Consider the following 14,637-nt stretch of genomic DNA (forward strand, 5'->3'; position numbering starts at 1 on the left):
ACTCATGACTTCTATGTCAAAGGCTGTAAAAAAATGTTTATAGAAATAAAAAACATAAACCCAAATGCATCCATTTCAGCATTTCTATCAGCTACTGGGAGCTCAGCATCTTGTGGAAAGTACAGGACTGCTGCCTATCCGAGGAAGTCTCCACACACATACAAAACAAAGTACAGAGTATAAAATACATCTAGTACATGGTCAAGGAAAATTTCAATATATCTAATATAGGGTCAAGGGAAATCTCAAAATCTCACTGGAGTAGAAAGTTAAAGAGATATTCTTTGATCTGTGAAAAAAAAAAAAGAAGGAAATATGGAGAGAAAAAGGAGGTAGTCATATAAAACTTAAAAATAATTTTTCATTTGTTTGTCCTTTGTTTAGCTAAAAGTAGTTTAAAAGTTTTCAATATACACTTTTTTTTTTTAAAGTAAAAAGTGGGGCACCATAAGAAATTTCAGGTAAACAATGGTCAGACTTAAGTGAGTTCCACAGTAAGCCAGATTGCAAGTTCTAAAATGGTTATTAATCACAACATTCCCTGCATTTGCTGGAAATGAAAATGGAAATCTCAAATTTGTGTCCCAAAATCTTGGCAAATTGCAAAAATGATGTAGACAAGAAATAACTTGTGGTTTACCACTGTGCTATGTAGGCTCTAGATAAATATTTGTTGAACGAATAAACAGATACCTAAGGAAATGACTCATACACTATGCTCCTGAGCAAATGTTCTTCTAGTCTCAGAAAACCACTGAATTTAGAGTCCAAAGCTGTTGTGCTCTATTGCTGTAGTTATAGCTGCATCCAGAGGTAGAAATGGTAGTTGCACTAGCCTGAGGATTTCTTTGAAGTTAAGGAGGCCTTTTAAAAAGAGGCTGATTAAACTTCATAGAGATTAAAGGTGTGGGCTTTTAAAAGTCAGACTGCTCCCATTTCATATTCTGTCTCTGGCACCTAACAGCTATATGGCCATAGGTAGATTATTTAATTTGTAAAGGCCTCAGATTCCTATTAAATAAAAGAGGTATAAGAAAACCTTTACAAAGACTTATTAAGAGTAAATATCTTACTGCATGTAAAGTTTAGAAAGGAGTAATAAAGAGCTTAAAAATGTTAGTCGTTATTAGCCTCTGCTGTTTACTAAAAGTGTATTACACAGTATTTAAGTACATGTAAAGATGTTAAAAAGTACAATGAAAGCCCATTTACCTACCAACTACTTTAAGAAATATCACCTATATGTGTGTGTGTGTGTGTGTGTGTGTGTGAGTGTGTGTATATGTATACATATATATAATTGAAGCACCACATTAAACATATACTTTTCCAAACACATCACCCTTCTTCCCTACTCAGGTGCAACCATTATCTTGAATTTTATTGTTCCCACACATTTCTTATTTTGTTCCATTCGTATCCCCAAGCAATATGTAGTTATTTTGCATCTTTTAAAATTTTAAAAAAGCAGTATCATGCTTTGTGTGTCCTCCTGAAACTTCTTTTTCACACATTTTGGTTTTCAAATTACTGTGTCTTTAATTCATTTTTTTTTAACTGCTACAGGATTCCATGTTATTATCAAACCACAACTTATTTATGCATTTTTCCTGTTGGTTGTTTTGGTGGCTTTCTTTTGCTATTACAGACAATGTTGGAATAAACACCCTGTACATGTCTCTACGTGCTCATGTCAAGAGTTTTTATAGAGTATGTACTAAAATTGAATTGCTGGGTTATAGGATATATACATCTTCAAGCATATCATCAGATGTTTGTCAAATTGTTCTCCAAAGTGATTTGCCAATTTACATTCTCAATGGCAGTGTTTAAGAGTTCCACTTACTCCTTATTTCCTACAATGCTTGATTGTATGAGACTTAAAATGGGTGCAGGATGTTATTTATCATTTCAATTTATATTATTGATTATTATGGAAAAATGAATAGATACTCATAAAGTTATTAGACATCTATATCTACATGTGAATTTCTGGTTCCTATCTTGTGCCCATTATTCTACTGGGCTGTCCTTATTGAGTTATTTGTATGCATTTTTATACATACTTACATTTTGTTCATTCTATATATCACATATCTCTTTTCCCAGCCTGTATCTTATTTTCTCACCTTGTTTCTTATGACTTTGGACTAACACGTTTGCAATTTTAATGCAGTCAAAGTGATCATTTTTCTCTGTTTCTTTTCTAGTGTTTTGTCTTAAGAAATCTTTACTGCTTCCCCTTTCCTTATAAGATCATAAAATATTATCTTAAATGGTCTCCTAAAGTTTTAAGATTTTGATTTTAACAGTTAAGCCTTTAATCAAATTGGAATTTAATTTCGCAGGTTATGTGTTTGTGTGTGTGCATGCATGTGTGCATTTGTGTGAGGGAGAGCATTTTTTTTTCCATTTGGATAACCAGTTGTACCATTTATTAATAGTTCATCATTTCCTTATAGATCTGTAGTGCACAATAAATTTATCAAAAATCAAGTTTCAAAATATATCTGATTCTACCTTATCTTCAATTTCCATTGGTTTGTTTATTTGTGAATGAATATGCCACTAACTTAATTACTCTAGCTTCAATAATGAGTTATATCAGATAGGTCAAGTTCTTCCTCCCACCTCCTCCACAACCATCCGACCTCTGCACAACTTATTCTTTAAAATTGTCTTAATATTGGCCCTTTGATTTTCCATGCAAATTTTAAAAACACTTCTTATCAATCAAGTTTTATTAAAATCCCATCAGGATTTTGACTGAAATTATATTAAATGTATTGACTAATTTAGGGGAAGATTGATAATTTTATATTATTGAGTTTTCCTATCATGAATATAATTTTTACAAATATTTTGTTTAGATGTATTGCGAGGTACTTAATTTTGTGGCTAATTGTGTTGGAAATTGCATTGCAAAATATCTAATTGCTCATTGTTGGTGAAAAACAATGGAATCTATTTTCAAATATTACTTTTATTTATTTTAGAAACACTGTCTTGCTATGTTGCCCAGGCAGGACTTGAACTCCTAGGATCAAGCAATCCAGTCACCTCAGTCTCGAGTTACTGGAAGTACAGTCACATGCCACAGAAACCAGAGTATTATTTTTTTTTTTCTGTCTAACTTTTATTTTAGGTTCAAGGGGTAAATGTGCAGGTTTGTTATGTGGGTATATTATGTGTTACACGGACTTGGTGTACAGATAATTTTGTCACCTAGGTAAGCAGCATAAAACTGAATAGGCAGTTTTTCAATCTTCACCTTCCTCCCACCCTTCACTCTCAAGTAGGCCCTGATGTTTATTGTTCCCTTCTTTGTGTCCATGTGTACTCAAGGTTTAGCTCCAACTTATAAGTGAGAACTTGTGGTATTTGGTTTTCTGTTCCTGCATTAATTTGCTTAGGATAATGGCCTCCAGCTGCAACCATGTTGCTGTTAAGGACATGATCTTGTTCTTTTTTATGACTGCATAGGATTCCATGGTGTATACATACCACATATTCTTCATCCAGTCCACTGTTGATGGAGATTTAGGTTGATCCCATGTCTTTGCTATTGTGAATGGTGCTGCAATGAACATAAATGTGCATGCGTCTTTATGGAAGAATGGGTTATATTCCTTTGGGTATATACCCAGTAATAGGATTGCTGGGTTGAATGGTAGCTCTTTCTAAATCCTTTGAGAAATCTCTAGACTATTTTCCACAGTGGCTGAGCTAATTCACATTCCCACAGGCAGTGTGTTTGCTTTTCTCTGCAACCTCACCAGTATCAGTTATTTTTTGACTTTTTAATAACAGCCATTTTGACTGGTGTGAGGTGGTATCTCATTGTGGTTTTGATTTGCACTTCCCTAATGATTAGTGACACCGAGCATTTTTTCATATACTTGATGGTCACATGTATGTCTTCTGAGAAGTGTATGTTCAAGCCCTTTACCCATTTTTAATGGAGTTGTTTGTTTTTCGCTTATTGATTTAAGGTCTTTATAGATTCCGGATATTAGATCTTTGTTGGATGCAACAAATGGCATTGAGTCTTTAAATCACTTTGGAAAGTATGGCCATTTTAACAATATTGATTCTTCCTACCCATGAGCATAGAATGTTTTTACATTTGTTCGTGCTGTCTCTGATTTCTTTCAGGAGTGTCTTCTAATTCTCATTGTAGAGATCTTTCACCTCCCTGGTTAACTGTATTCCTAGGTTTTATATATATATTTAGAATGGCTTTTGCTAGTTCTGTGAAAAACGTTCTTGGTAATTTGGTAGAAATGGCATTGAGTCTTTAAATCACTTTGGAAAGTATGGCCATTTTAACAATATTGATTCTTCCTACCCATGAGCATAGAATGTTTTTACATTTGTTCGTTCTGTCTCTGATTTCTTTCAGCAGTGTCTTCTAATTCTCATTGTAGAGATCTTTCACCTCCCTGGTTAACTGTATTCCTAGGTTATATATATATATATAATTTATATTATAAATATTATATATTTATATTATTTTGAGGTATGTACTTTCAAGGTCAAGTTTGTTGAGGGTTAACATGAAGACATATCGAATTTTATCAAAAGCTTTTTCTCTACCTATTGAGATAATCATATGTTTCTTGTTTTTAGTTCTATTTTGTGATTAATCACGTTTATTGATTTGCATATGTTGAACCAACCTTACATCCCAGGAATAAAGCCTACTTGTTTGTGATAGATTTGCTTTTTGATGTGCTGTTAAATTGAGTTTGCTAGTATTTTGTTATAAATGTTTGCATCTATGTTCAACAGGGATATTGGCCTGAAGTGTTCTTTTTTGTTGTGTATCAGAATGATGATGACCTCATACAATGAGTTAGGGAGGAATCCCTCCAACTCAGTTTTTTGGAATGATTTCAGTAGGACTTATACGAACTCTTTTTTACGTCTCTGTTAGAATTCAGCTGTCAATCTGTCTGGTCCTGGAATTTCTCTGATTGGTAGGTTTTTATATTACTGATTCAATTTCAGAATTCATTATTGGTCTGTTCAGAGTTTCAGTTTATTTCTGGTTCAATCTTGGGAGGTTGTATATTTCCAGGAATTTATTAATTTTTTTTCTAGGTTTTCTAGTTTGTGGCAGAGAGGTGTTCATAATAATCTTTGAGGGTTTTTTTGTATTTCTGTGGCATTAATGATAATGTCCCCTTTGTCATTTCCAATTTTGTTTATTTGGATCATCTCCCCTTTTTTCTTTATTATTCTAGCTTGTGGTCTATAAATCTTATTTATTCTTTCAATAAATGAAGTTTTAGTTTTGTCAATCTTTTGTATGTTTTATTCTCATCTCCATTTTGTTCAGTTCAGCTCTGATTTTGGTTATTTCAGCTTTGGGGTTGTTTCGCTCCCATTTTTCTAGTTCTTCTAGGTGTGATGTTATACTGTTAATTAGATATTTTTCTAACTTTTTAATGTAGGTATTTAGTTCTTTAAACTTTGCTCTTAACATTGCTTTAGCTGTGTCCCAGAGATTCTTGTATGTTGTATCATTGTTTTCATTAGTTTCAAAGAATTCCTTGATTTCTGCCTTAACTTCATTGTGCACTCAAAAGTCTTTCAGAAGCAGACTGATTCATTTACATTTAATGGTATGGTTTTGAGAGACCTGTATTCTAAGGATTCCTCAGTTGTATCACCTATTCTCACTGTATCACTGACCCTCTTATTACTCTACCTAATGAGAGCTCTTTGCATTTCAATTAGGTATCTTAAACTTCATGGTCCAAAACCAAAGTCTCAAAATCCGTCTTTCTATCCCTAAAATGCTTTCCTTCTACTCTTCTCCACCTTCACTATAATGAGGCAATAATTTGAAAAAGAGTAAAATGGTTTTCTTTCTTGCCTCTTGGAATATGAGGACTTTGCCTATTCAGCCTCAGGTGTCTGTATGCCCAAAGCCTGAATGCCTTAAAAGAAGATGTTCCTATTTTTTTGTTTCCAATTTTTCACATTTCACAAGTTGAATCTGGAATACCTGTCACACAAAGCTGTCCTTTGATAGAGAAGACACTTTCCATGTATTACTATAAGGCTTTTACTTGATGATAGAAGGATGAGGATATGACATAGGGAAAGCAAAGAGAAACATAGAGGTTTTTGATTGTTTTGGCTACAAGAGAATGTGGGAAGGCAAAGGAGGAGAGAGAGAGAGAAATATTTTCCCTTTTTTGAGTTTTGTCAGAGAGAGATCTTTGTTCCCAACTACTTTTTTGGAATTTGGAAAGGTATCTTATATAGATATCATCTGATATGCAGCCCTATCAATATGGCTATTCAATCAAGTCAAAATGAGGAAGACCATGTGCTTAAATTTCCTGAGCTACTTTTCAATTCCTATATGATATAGATGGCAACTCATAAACAGCTGGTGAATTTGTGGCAGGGATGGAGTGATCACTACTCTAGGAATATGCAGCACTACAATAAGGGCTGAGAAGCAGGTTTCCTTGACTAGTACTGAATAAGAACTACAGCAGACCTCAGAGATATCTATAGCAATTAGTGGGACCTGACATGAGGCCAGTTCAGCAAGGGAATCCTCTTCTCCAAAAAAAAAAAAAAAGAAAATTACTAGACGCAAACATCATCACCAGAAACCGGCAAGGTAGGTACTGAGGGAAGATTACCATGTCCAATGAGCATGAACAACACCTGCACCAATATTCAGAGCATCCTCATCCTTGGTCACAAGATACACAGACTCAATTGTTGGAAAGGAGTAAAAGAGAGAGGTCAAGGACGGATATGTTTGTGAGACTAAGCATGTTGATAGGCTGTGCACCTGAAGAAACAACTTTATATGATTAGAGTAAGTTTAAGCGTTCAACTAAATCAGATTTTAAATTTTCTTTTTGCCTGCTGCCATTTCCCCTGCCCCCACTGCATTCCACTAATCAGTAAGTAGGAGCTTGCGAGGAAAACCAGATGAGCCAGAAATAAAGCAGTTATATATTTGTACATCTCAAAGTACAAATTTGTCGCTCTGTTACTCATTTAATGACATGATCATCCACTCAGTTACCTAGGCTAAAATAGGGTTTGTTATTTATTACTTTATCCTATCATCTCAAAATCTAAACCAGGAGCAAATTCAGTCAGCTATGCTTTTAAAATATGTCTTGAATCTGATAATTATTCATTTATACTGTCTTTTCTCATATTCCAAGCTGCCATCATTTTTCATCTATACTACTGCCAAAGCTTTCTAAGTAATTTGGTCCACTTTTACCCCCCATAATCCTCTTCTTCACAAAAGCCCAAATAATCACTAGCCATTTTAATCACACCCTTCTCCCAGTTCAAAACCTTCCAAATGACTGTCCATTGCAATGAGAATAATCGCCAAACCTCTTATCATGGTCTATAATACCTTATGATCTGGCTCCTACATTTCTCTGGCATCATGTTTTCCAATTATTTACTATACTCCAGATATAGGGATTTTTTCCATTTTTTTCTTTTCTCTTTTTAAAAATAGATCAAGATCCCTTCTCTCTTAGGGCCTTTGCATTAGGTATTTAGATATTCCCACTGCTTAGAAATCTCTTTTCCTCAGATAATCACATAGCTGGCTTTCTCCATGCTTAGGTGTCTGGCTCAATGCAGTGTCAGATAGTACTTCTGTGACCACCCTAAGTAGGCCGCCCCTTTACCTAGTCACTCCACATCCCAACAACATATTTTCTTTTTTCTTTCTCTCTCCTTTCTTTGTTTTCTTCTCTTTTCTCTTCTTTCCCGTTCTTTCCTTTCTTCCCTTCCCCTTCCTTCCTTCCTCTTTTTCTTCTTTTTCTCTTTTTCTCTCTCCTTTCTCTTTTTTCTTTCTCTCCCTTTCTTTCTCCTTTCCTTCCTTCCTTTTTCTTTCCCTCCCTCCCTTCCTTTCCCTCCCTCCATCCCTCCCTCCTTCCCTCCCTCCTCCTTCCTTTCTTCTTTCCTTCCTTCCTTCTACCCACTCATCCATCCATCCATCCATCCATCCATCCATCTTTCTCTGTGATCATGGCTTACTGCAGCCCTGACCTCCCAGTAGTCTCAAGCAGATCCTCCAACGCCAGCCTCTCAAGCAGCAGGGACCACAGGTGTAAGCCACCATACCAACAAAATTTTAAAAAGTTTTGGTGGATATAGGGGTCTCTTTATGTTGCTCAGGCTGGTTTTGAACTCCAGGGCTCAAGTAATCCTCCTGTCTCAGCTTTCCAAAGTGCTGGGATAATAGGCATGAACCACTGCACCCAATCTTTTATTTCCTTCACAGCATTTATCACTACCAAAATTATCATTCATGCTTACATTGTCTTCCCACATTAGAATATAGATTCTGATAAATTTCATTATGACAGCATGAACCTTGTCTGTTTTGTTCACCACTGTAACATTAACATTCATAATTGCGTTTGGCTTAATAAACATTTAATGAATGAATAAATGAATGACAGAATGTATGCCTAAAGATGAAAATAATTAACCCTAATTAGACAGTAAGCTAATCTATTAGGTATTCACTGGTAAGAAAATAACATTTTAAAGAACATGCACTAAATATTGAAAGTAAAACCAAGGTTTGTGAATAAAAGGTAAAGTATAGTGAGATTTTTCTAATTTTTTTTTAGCTTTTAGGGAACAATGTATATGAATCTATTAGGAACTTTTGCACAGTAAATTTCTACACATAAAGAACCCATTATGTGTGAGAAAAGGGGTTGTCTTATTCCATATTGTATTTTGTTGCTATTATAATCAGAAAGGTCTCCCCTGAGTATTTGTTCACTATTTTTCTCTTCAAGGATATGTTGTTATTATAGTTTTGGGGGGAGATGTCAATATTTACTGCTGGTAGATTGGTTTATTTTAGTGCTTTCCCTGAAATGTATAAGTAATATTTTGCTCCAAAATGTTGGCTTTTAAAAGTTAACGCTACCCACCGCAACCCATTTGTGTATCTAGAGGCTTGCAGGGCATATAGGAAAAATAGCAACTTTTTCTTTTTACAGTGTAGGATTTATTCAATAATTATAGAAATAAGAACACTATTTTTTTGGTGTGTGTCTATAGTCCTAGCTACTTGGGAGGCTGAGGCAGGAGAATTCCTTAAGCCCAGGAGTTTAAGTCTAGCCTGGGCAACCTAGCAAGAATCCCATCTCTTTAAAAAATGCTATTTTATACAATTTGTGTATGTCATTTATCTATGTCCTGTTGATTGAGAATAGTCAGCTTGATGCTGCTTACTGACGAAATAGAGGAACCAATTGGGATTCCCTATTCTAGACTCTGTGAAAGTAGCTGTTTTGTCTCAGAAGTATCACATTATATCCGTTTTTTAAAACAGCTTTACTGAGGAATAATTTACACTTACATATGTGACAGCTACATGATACATGTATATTCATACATGATATCCACATATCATGTATATGAATTATGTGCCCATTTAATGTGCACAATTCAATTATTTTTAACATATTCACATAGTCATGCAACTATCACCAAAATCAATTTTAGAACATTTTCATCACTCCCCCCCAAAATCTCATAGTCATAAGAAGTCATTCCCCATTTCTTCCTAACCTCTCTAGCTCTAGGCAATCGCTAATCCACTTTCTGTATGTATAGGTTTGCCAATTTAGGACATTTCATATAAAAGTACAATATGTGATTTCTTGTGAATTGCTTCTTTCATTTAGCATACTGTTTTTAAGGTTTATCAATGTTGTACTATGTACTTATACACCATTCCTTTTTATTGTCAAACAATATTTAACATGTTATTTATTAATTCATCAGGTGTTACCCATTTGGGCTTCTACTTTTTAGCTATTACAAACCATGTGCTGTGAAAATTCACATAGAAGTTTTTGTTTGAATGCAACTCTCTTGGACATATATACCTAGAAATGGAACTGCTGGGTCATAAGGTAAGTCCATGTTTGACATTTTGTGGAAATGCCAAACTGGTTTACAAAGAAACTGCAGGTTTTATATCTTATCAGCAATGTATAAGGGTTCCAATTTCTCTATATCCTCATGAACACTAACTACTCTAGTAGGTATGAAGTAGTATCTCATTGCAGTTTTGATTTGCATTTTTCTGATATTTGCAATGATATTGAGCATCTTTTCATGTACTTATTAGCCATTTGTATATCTTCTTTGGAGAGATTTAAGTCTGTCAATTTTTCATTTATGTTAATGATCTTATTATCAGACTGTTAATATATTCTTCACACAAGTCCCTTATCATATATGATATTTTCAAGTATTTCTCCCATTATGTGAGTTGACCTTTTACCTTCTTGATTACGTCCTTTGAATCAAAAAATTTTAATTTTAATGAAGCTCAATTTATCGTAGAAGATGTATGCCTATGTTTTCTTCTAAGACGTTTACCGTTTTAGCTTTTACATTTAGGCCTATGACTCATTTTGAATTCATTTTTTTTCTGTAGTATAAGGAAGGGTTCAACTTACTCTTTTGCATGTGGCTATCCAGTTGTTCCAGCACTATTTGGTGAAAAGACAATTCTTTCTCTCACTGAATTGTTTTGGCATACGATGTGCTTTCCTAAATGAAATTTATTTTGTTCTTTTCCTGTAATTTGCTTTATTTCTTGAGATAGACAATAACCACACTTTGAATAAAACTCAAATTTCTTATGGCTTAAAAAGTCCTTCATGATCTACTCCCTACCTATTTCTTCAAGCTCATCTCAAACAACTTTTCACTATTTAATATGCTGCAGCTATAATAGCTTTCATTTAGTTTTCTAAAAATACTTAGCTCATTCTCACCTCTCTGTCTCAGCCCTTGCTGCTTTATCTATCTTGAAGGATCCTCCCACAGTTCTTTGCATGATAGGCTCCTTTTTATTCTTTAGGTCTCAATGTAATTGTCCCCTATCCAGAGAAGACTTCTCTCACTACCCTAGCTAAACTATGTTCTCTAACTAGTTGGCTTTTCAACCCATAAGTTATTCTCTTTCATTATTATGTTTATTTCCATTATTGCATTATCACAATCTGTAATGATTTTTTTTTTTTTTTTTGAGACAGAGTCTTGCTTTGTCGCCAGGCGCCAGGCTAGAGTGCAGTGGCACAATCTGGGCTCACTGCTACTTCCACCTCTTGGGTTCATGCAATTCTCCTGCCTCAGCCTCCCGAGTAGCTGGGACTACTGGCGTGTGCCACCACACCCAACTAATTTTTGTGTTTTAGTAGAGACGTTGTTTCACCATGTTGGCCAGGATGGTCTCAATCTATTGACCTCGTGATCTGCCCACCTAGGCCTCCCGAAGTACTAGGATTACAGGCATTGCAATGATCTTTTAATCTGTCAGTCTTCTTCATTAGATTATAACATCTGAGGATCAGGAAACTTGGCAGTCTTGTTCCCCACTGTATCCCAAATGTTTAGTAGAGTTCTTGGCTCATAGAAGGTACTCAAAAACTTTACCAAATTCATGAATGAACAAAAACATTTTATAAAATCACAGTCTGTAAGGCTGAATAAAAATTTAGAAAGTGTAAGATAATGCTTTTTAAAAAGCCATGGAATTTTTACTTCCAAAGAAAATCTATGTTAAAAAGACATACAAGGTTCTTTCCTGACTGATAAAGGAATAGAAAAAACAGGGCCCTGCTAACTGAGCATCCCTCCTGACACAACCATCTCGGGAAGTTCTGCATAGCGCCAACCCCTTTATTTTGTATCATGTGTGAATATATAAACCAAAGAATGACTCACTCAACAATGTATAGTGGGATATCAGGGACACAGTGGTCAGTGCAAGGCTTGCTATTTGTGTTGCTTTATAATGTATGTTACAAAATGGTGTTAGGCTGTTCAGAATAAACAAGCTTAACACCAGAGTCACAGAAACCATTCCGATGATAAAGATTTAGATAACCATTTACTCCAGGATGTCATTTAATGCCATTAACCCAACTGATTATTTCCAAGGAAACTGTTAGAAATAAGAGACAGGTATATCTTATCATTCTTTTCTAACTATTGATATTCTTCTCATCTTATGACTTCACTTTTAAGATCTTATTTAAAAAACTTATTTGAGAAGGGCACTTTATTTCCTTTTATCTTCTCTTAAGATAGTCACCTCTACCTAATATCACACCACCTTAAACAGACAGTAAAACTACATTTCAATAAATCCAACCAAATTTTGTCCTAAACATAAAAAACAGGACAATTTCATATGAATACATCCAACTTAGGAGTTTATGGTTGCACATCTGTTCAGATCTTAGATAACACAGTGGTAGATTTTTTAGCATAGATAACAGACCATAAGTCAGGCAGATGTTTCTTTTCAGATGCTTCCCAATTCTTTTCTCACACAGTTATGTATTTAGGCAACTGAACATTTTAGCACAAGATTCAAGCATAAAATATACAATTTTTTTTTCTGTTTAAAGAAATCTAACTCCTGGATTTGGAATTCACACTGATGCTTCCCTTGCTTTATTTTTCAATCCAGATCTCATTCCTCAATCTTCTAGGAGGTAAGATCTTTTCTTTTCTTGAAAAAAAAAAAAAGGTTTTATTTCTTTTTCTTACTCTCTTTCTTGTTTGCTTTGTATGAATCCAAGGTAGCATCTTTGTGACACTGCCTAAGGAAGAATTTTTAAAGTGCAAAAATAAATCCAGCATCAGGCTGTCTGATTAAGCAATAGTTCCCTGGATCGCAAAACTCTTTTGAAAAAATATGCCATGGTATTTTTACTGTGTTTATAAGCTGAAAACCATTTAAAATTCCAAGGAGAACAACAAAAAGAATAAAAAACACACACATGTGGTGTTACTAAAAAAAGGCACCAAAAATGTGTACAAGGCATGATTTTTCCTGGGAAACACTATGAAGCAGAAGAAACCTGTGTTTATCATTTTTCCATGCCTTGTTTTGAGCCCCTTTTTCATCACTGCTCTGCCCATCACCAGCTGTCATACTGTATCATTCCTCTTCGGGATTCCTTGATGTGTTAGCCTATGGTATACGTTCAGACCTTCCCTTTTCTTTTTGTTTTTTTCCCTTCCTATGAACTCTTAGGATTCTGCTAGGGAACTATGCCAGTTGGTTTTTTAAGAAATACATGCTAAAGTATGCATAACTGTTGATGGTTTTTTAACATAAAAACAAATTTGACAAGAGTTATCAGGAAGATAATCACACTTTCTTGGCATTTGTTACTTGGTTTCTCTGTGAGTCCAGGCCTGATGCTAATGGAAGAAGGGTGAGTCTTCTAACAAAGATGAAAATTATTAAGAACTCTAGAAAGGCAAAATATACGGCCAAAGCTGGTTACCACATGGGCAAGGGAGGCTTAGAGATACAAGGCCAGAAAATAGAGAAATTATAAAGAAATTTCTTTATTGCCCAGGTGGTGTAGTAGCTCACGTCTATAATCCCAGCACTTTGGGATGCCAAAGCGGGGGGAACACTTGAGTTCAGGGGTTTGAGACCAGCCTGGACAATATGGTGAAACCCCATCTCTACTAAAAATACAAAAATTAGGTGGGTGTGGTGGTGGGTACCTGTACGCCCAGCTACTTGGGAGGCTGAGGTAGGAGAATCACTTGAACTCGGGAGGCAGAGGTTGCAGTGAGCCAAGATCATGCCACTGCACTCCAGCCTGGGTGACAGAGTGAGACTCTGTGTAAAAAAAATTCTTTATTAATAATTTGTTTATTTCTTTATTATTTTAAAGCAGGTGCCATCTGCTATATTATCTTGTACAAATCTCTTAGCTTTTTTAAAGTTTTTTTTCCCAGTTGTAAAATAGGGAATAACAACAACTATGGGCTCTTGGGAGGATTCTATGATGATATATAAGTGAAATTACATTGTTTAGTGTTTGGACTAATGATGTTTAAGATAATTGTGGGGGCTGGGCATGGTAATCTTAGCACTTTGGACAAAGTGGTCAGGAGTTTAAGACCAGCCTGGCCAACATGTAAAACCCCATCTCTACTAAAAATACAAAAATTAGCCTGGTATGGTGGCATGCAATTGTAGTCCCAGCTACTCGGGAGGCTGAGGCAGGAGAATCACTTGAACCCAGGAGGCAGAGGTTGCAGTGAACTTAGCTCATGCCATTGCACTCCAGCCTGGGCAACAGAGTGAGATTCCGTCTCAAAAAAAAAAAAAAAAAAAAACGGAAGATAATTTTTGGAAGAACTTCTAAATATTTTGTATTTGCTGTGGTGGAACACCCACCACAGTTCTCCAGGACTGAGAGGGCAGGACAGAGAAGAAATGGGCACCCACTATAATAAAACTGAAGAGAAAAGAGATTCCATTTGCCAGTGCTCAAAAATATCTGATACTTCTGGTTTATCTTCATTCTTCAAATGTTATTTTGCTATTATTTTGGGGTAGATGTGTTATAATATTAGTTTAATTGCTGCTAAAGAAATTATAGTCATTGATAAATGTGAATGGTTAAGACAGGTAGTTTGTGTTTCATTTACGATATTTGTTGTATTCTTCCAGACAGAGCTCTCCTCTTAGTCTTACAAACCTAACTGAGCTCACTGGGACAGGGCCCATTCAGTCATCTTCAGGTTAGAAACCAAAGGAAAAGAGAAGGACAG

At 35.2% G+C, this 14,637-nt stretch overlaps 1 protein-coding gene across 5 annotated transcripts in view; it reads right to left on the reverse strand.

Annotated features, from left to right (window-relative positions):
- COL24A1 (collagen type XXIV alpha 1 chain) overlaps positions 1–14,637 on the reverse strand; it is a 376,867-nt gene that overhangs the window by 97,551 nt on the left and 264,679 nt on the right. The gene's annotated exons all lie outside the window — the stretch shown is intronic.

This window comes from Cebus imitator, unplaced genomic scaffold (assembly GCF_001604975.1).
Source record: "Cebus imitator isolate Cc_AM_T3 unplaced genomic scaffold, Cebus_imitator-1.0 Scaffold261, whole genome shotgun sequence".
Taxonomy (NCBI): Eukaryota; Metazoa; Chordata; class Mammalia; order Primates; family Cebidae; genus Cebus; species Cebus imitator.